The sequence below is a fragment of the Notolepis coatsorum genome (assembly GCF_963971535.1).
Source record: "Notolepis coatsorum genome assembly, chromosome: 4".
NCBI lineage: Eukaryota > Metazoa > Chordata > Actinopteri > Aulopiformes > Paralepididae > Notolepis > Notolepis coatsorum.
Genome location: NC_140168.1, coordinates 63,828,030 through 63,834,654, shown reverse-complemented (window position 1 = coordinate 63,834,654; position 6,625 = coordinate 63,828,030).

The window sequence follows — 6,625 nt, the reverse complement described above, 5'->3', positions numbered from 1 at the left end:
GGCGTAGCGGAGATTGCGTTCGTCACCAACCCCGGAGACGCTAGGATTCACCTGTTCGAATCCAGCTCACAGCTCCGGGGGTTGTCACCAGCTTGGCTGGCCGTTCACACTAATACAATTGGCAGTATTAGAGGGTGGGAGAAGCTGGCGGGGTGGGTCCGGGTCGTTGTAAACAGCAACTCCTACAGTTCGGTCAGGGCGCCTGCTAAGCGCGGATAGGACCTGAGTGGGATAGTGTGATCCTTCCACACGCTACGCCCTCTCAGAGAATATCCGCGCTGCCAGGTGAAAAGAAGCGGTGATTGGCTGGACGTGTGTCGGAGGAAGCACGTGGTAGCCTCCACTCTCCCAGACCGACTGTGGGCAATAGTATCCACCTGCAGACCTGAAGACCAGCGCTTACAAGCCCCGCACATACAAGCACCGCACATAGCAACCCCTCGCTTCCATTGGCTGATTTTGGTGACGTGATTTTTGCACGTTGCACTGCGGGATTGATTGATTGATTGATTGAAAACTTTATGGTGACGTGATTTTGTGTCACGTTGCACGTTGCACTGCGGGATTGATTGATTGATTGAAAACTTTATTAACAGATTGCCGTATGATTTGGGTCACGTTGCACTGCGGGATTGATTGATTGATTGATTCATTGATTCATTGATTGATTGATTGATTGATTGAAAACTTTATTAACAGATTGATTGATTGAATTTTAATGAATGAGAGAGACATACTGTAGCCAAAAAAGCATCAGTGTGTTCCAGTTCTGCAGATGACAGACAAAAGTACCGTTCCTTACGTAATCAAGTCACAAAGTTAAATAAGGTGAGAAAAAGGGAATATTTTAAACCATGGTTATATGATGTGAGAAATGATGGTAAAAATCTATGGAATGTTTTAAATCAAATTATGGGTAGAAAATCCAATGTCTGTACACCTTTTGTTGAGTCATATGGAATTGTCCTAACCAAACCATGTGATATTGCCAACCATTTTAATGATTTTTATGCAAGTAAGATATCTCAGCTCAGGCAGGGAATGCACATCTCAAACAATACAAAATCAAATGACATAATTAAGAATATCATAATGAAAGATAAAGGGTGTACATTTGATTTTCAACAGGTTGAGGTTAGTGATATTGAAAGGTTACTCCAGGCTCTACCTGACAGCAAGTTAGCTGGCACAGACAACTTGGATAGTAAATTATTGAGAATTACTGCTACGATCATAGCAAGTCCAGTGTCATATTATTAATAGATGTATACAAGTGGGACTATGTCCAAAGATATGGAAGGAGGCTAAGGTTACTCCTTTACCCAAAGACTCCAAATCAGTTTTTAATGAGGGCAACTCCAGACCTAATATAGAAAATGTAATGTACATATACGTTGTATACATCTATTAATAATATGACACTGGACTTGCTATGATCGTAGCAGTAATTCTCAATAATTTACTATCCAAGTTGTCTGTGCCAGCTAACTTGCTGTCAGGTAGAGCCTGGAGTAACCTTTCAATATCACTAACCTCAACCTGTTGAAAATCAAATGTACACCCTTTATCTTTCATTATGATATTCTTAATTATGTCATTTGATTTTGTATTGTTTGAGATGTGCATTCCCTGCCTGAGCTGAGATATCTTACTTGCATAAAAATCATTAAAATGGTTGGCAATATCACATGGTTTGGTTAGGACAATTCCATATGACTCAACAAAAGGTGTACAGACATTGGATTTTCTACCCATAATTTGATTTAAAACATTCCATAGATTTTTACCATCATTTCTCACATCATATAACCATGGTTTAAAATATTCCCTTTTTCTCACCTTATTTAACTTTGTGACTTGATTACGTAAGGAACGGTACTTTTGTCTGTCATCTGCAGAACTGGAACACACTGATGCTTTTTTGGCTACAGTATGTCTCTCTCATTCATTAAGATTCATTAAAAGCTACTATCTATCCATGGGGCTGATTTGTTTCTGACATAAATAAGTCCAGTGCAACCTCTGGGTCATCCTCACAACATACCTCCTCCCAGTTTATACCCAACATTTCATTAATAAAACCGTCTACATTAAAACTCTTATATGACCGTGAGTGAAATTTCAGGGGAGCTCCCACAGACCGTAGTACAATATATACATACATGAAACACATATAACACTGTACATAACAGAATATTTTAAATAAAGTGCATGATGAGTGGTAACAGTGATTATCAAGTCCAGGTAAGTGCATGGTGCACGTGAGGGGACAGTCAATGAGCGTTTAACAGTCTGACTGCTTGGGGGAAAAAGCTGTTCTTAAATCTTTAACTCTTGGCATGTATGGACCGGTATCTCCTCCCTGAGGGAAGGAGCTGAAAGAGGTGATGTGCTGGGTGAGACTGGTCCTTGATGATACACTTGGAGCGGTGGAGGCAGCGGGAGGTGAAGACGGAGGTGATGTTTGATAGAGGAGTCCCGACAATCCTGCCTGCCGCCTTCACCACCCTCTGTAGAGCCTCTTGCTCTGCCTTTGTGCAGCTGGATAACCACACAGACTTCACACAGACTGTCTGTACAATACTGCTGTAGGCCTATAATACTTATGTAAATAAGTAAGGCAATTGAAATATATCTGCAGTACAGCTCAATACACACAATTGTTAAGGGGATGCAGACCAGAGAAAGACTTCCGTCTTGTTTACATCAGGGTCCCCCATTTTCAATTCATCATAAATGTACAGTTCCCTCCCCCTTGTATATATTTACTGTATGTCACAAATGTAACAGTACTGCATGGTCTGCATCCCCTTAACAATTGTGTGTATTGAGCTGTACTGCATTCTGCAATCTGTTAATAAAGTTTTCAATCAATCAATCAATAAATCAATCAATCAATAAATCAATCAATCAATCAATCAATCGGTCACTGTACCCATTCTGCAATCTGTTAATAAAGTTTTCAATCAATCAATCAATCAATCAATCAATCAATCAATCAATCGGTCAGGTCACGTGTACCCATTCTACAATCTGTTAATAAAGTTTTCAATCAATCAATCAATCTGTTAATAAAGTTTTCAATCAATCAATCAATCAATCAATGAATCAATGAATCAATCAATCAATCAATCCCGCAGTGCAACGTGACCCAAATCATACGACAATCTGTTAATAAAGTTTTCAATCAATCAATCAATCAATCCCGCAGTGCAACGTGCAACGTGACACAAAATCACGTCACCATAAAGTTTTCAATCAATCAATCAATCAATCCCGCAGTGCAACGTGCAAAAATCACGTCACCAAAATCAGCCAATGGAAGCGAGGGGTTGCTATGTGCGGTGCTTGTATGTGCGGGGCTTGTAAGCGCTGGTCTTCAGCTCTGCAGCTGGAAGCATCTCACTGTGGGGGGTAAGTGCGCAGCGACCAGGAAGGGAATTGGGAATTAGCATAACGACTAACATTGGGATGGGAGAAAATCAGAGGAAAATGGAGGGGGGAAAAGATTAAAAAAAAAAAAAAATGCCAGGTGGGCAAAACTTAAAAACTCAGTACAGGCAAGGGTATCAATAGTTAAGATGGATGTATTACCAAGAATCAATTTCTTCAGCTCAATGCTTCCGTTACCTCCTCCAGAGGGCTACTGGAAAAGATTACAAACCTCCACATACAAATTTATTTGGAATAACAAACCACCTCGCATAAAAAGATCCACCGCACAGAGAAATAAAGCAGACGGTGGCATGGCAGTCCCAGATTTTTTACAATATTTTAATGCCTTCACATTAAGACCATTGAAGAAGATATGGTTTGACCCCGAGGCTTTGGTATCTTGGAGAAAATTAGAAGAAAACATAGTAGCCCCACAGAGATTGAAAGACATAGCATACACTAAACTTTCAATCAAGCATTGTGAGAGAGAATTTGGCCCAATAATTACTCATGCAATCAGGACATGGCGGGAAACACAAAGGAAATTTCCTAACCCTCAAGTATGGCATAATCACACTCCCATATTCAATAACAATGCTCTCTTAATGGGAAAACGACCTATAAGATTCCCTATATGGGAAGAGAGAGGCATACACTCATTAGGGGATATTTTTAATAACAAGGGCCTCTGTAGTTATGTCGAAATATGCATAAAGTTTAACCTCACCCAGTCCACATGGCTTTTTTACATACAGTTACGACTTTGTATGAGATCTCACGGTGTTCCATTACACATACCAATTGAACACCACAGATACCACAAATTTTTCTATGAAAGAGATACATTGGGAGGTTTTGTATCAGGTTTTTATTATCAATTACTAACGTCCTCGTATGAAACCCTTCAACTAGACAATGTCTGGAGGAGGGATATACCAGACCTGGAAAATGACTTTGATTGGCAAGGAGCCTGGGCAAATGTCCGACTTACATCAAGGAACCCGGATCATCAACAAATCAATCTGAACTATATTCACAGGACATACTTGACTCCTATAAGGCTGTGCAAAATGGGGCTTATACAAGACTCCAAATGCTCCCAATGTACAAATGGGGACGAAGGAACATTTATGCACATGTATTGGGACTGCCCACCAGTTAAGGCATTCTGGAAAGATGTGTCCCAACAATTATCAATACTCGTATTTTGGAATATACCTGTACACCCCGCGGTATTGCTATTGAATGATGTTTTTGAGTTTGCAGTGAATCCACAACTAAAAAGATTGGTTTTATCGGGTATCACAGTAGCTAAAAAACTGATCGCATCACGTTGGTTTCAACCGGAAAAAATGTGCCGGAAAGTGTGGTTTCTTACATATCTCGATGTGATATATCAAGAAATATCTACAGCAAGAATTCTGGGGCTCAATGAATCCAAAATGTCAATGTGGTTAGAAGTGGTGGAGAGAATTAAAGCTAGCCTATAATGGTGGTGTCTGGTTAGGAGTGAGGGATAATGGAGGTACTATCCAAGAGGGGGTCCGGGAGGGGGGGTTTGAGCTGGAGCATATGTGTGTAGGGTTTTAGAAAATAGGTATTAGGGGTATATTATATACTAACATTTATATAATTGTAACTTCGCTGGATATACACTGTATACGGTTAAAATGTTATTATTGACTATTTTTGTTTTATCCTGTTTCTGTACTTGCATATATTTTAACCACCTTTACTGAAAGTTTCATTATACATTGTGTGTTGAGTACTGACTTTTAATAAGTTTTGTTTTGCAATAATTTTTTTTTGTAAGTAAATCATTTTTGTATTGGGTTCGATCCCCAGCAGGGGAATTGAAAATGTTTCTGAAAACGTAGAGTTCAAATATATTTAAAAAATATTTGTTACATTTTCGATACAATATGTATATTACTTATGGCTATAACATAATGTACATTATGTACCTTTTTTCCTGTGGTCAATTAGTACTTTATTTACACATTTTAAGCGAGATCTGGCTTTTTATAAATGAAAGTGTCTTGTTCAGGGCCTAGCTACCCAAAACTATATTACAGCCCTTGTCACTACAATTGACCAGAGATGGTCCAATCAAGGAAGATGACACATTGAAAACTGCACCAATGAGATGAAAATGTCTGCTAAGTGGGACAGTACTTTTACACAGGGCTGTTGTCAACACTATGAGATGATAGCTGGACACGTCTCTAACCTGGTTCTGCACTGGATCTGCACGTCAGGAAAATGGCAATTTAGTGTCAGAATGTTGTAACTTGTCAAAAGTCCAATATTTACCTCAATTTCTAGTGAATAAAAAAAAACAGCAACATTCAGTGAAAACCTTTGATACATCTCTCATTGGAGTGAATGGAACCTGTGCACGATCTAGTCTCCTATCCTATTGTGAGTGTTTGTGTGTCTCCATTTACCATTGGCGGTCATGTAAAGTTGTCTGCTACTCTTTAATGAGTACGTTTGTAATCAACATCCAATCATGTGTCAATGTACATACATGTTGATTAAAGTGATTAACTCAAGCCTCTTCTCATTTCACCTGCACTACTAGGGCTGGGCAATTAAGGAATTACGATTTTGGCTTCCAACGATTAGGAAAACAAGATAATCGACTTTTAGCCAAGTCTGTGTTTTTGAGCCAGGTCATGTTTTTGTTTTTCAGTATTTAAAGTTCAAGGAAATCCATAGTTGGGAGATAAGGTTTTAAGTCCAATAAATACAAGTTTCCAAAGCCAGGGTTCCTGTAGGTTTCAACAAGTTCAATTTAAGACCTTTAAGCCTTTTTGAAGACCACTTTGAATATAATGTAATACCTATTTCACAGCCATACTGGCAAAAAAGGAAAATGACTATAAAATAAGTAATTCCATATGAATTGCCGGAGGGAACCGATTACTGATATTACCGCTTACTTTACAGCCCGGACATTTCCCCCAAACACATTTAAATGTGATAGAGGTTATCACAACAGACACTATAGAAGTAACTTCCTAGTCCAATATATTTAAAACCTAGAATTCAGATTATTACATGCAAGACCCTGCACATGAGATTTATTCTGTCCCAGCCTGAAATTTGATTCTCTAACAAAGGCCTGCAGTTGATTAGGCCAATTTGATCTTCTAAAAAGCCCCATTTATTTGACCAATTAAAATAA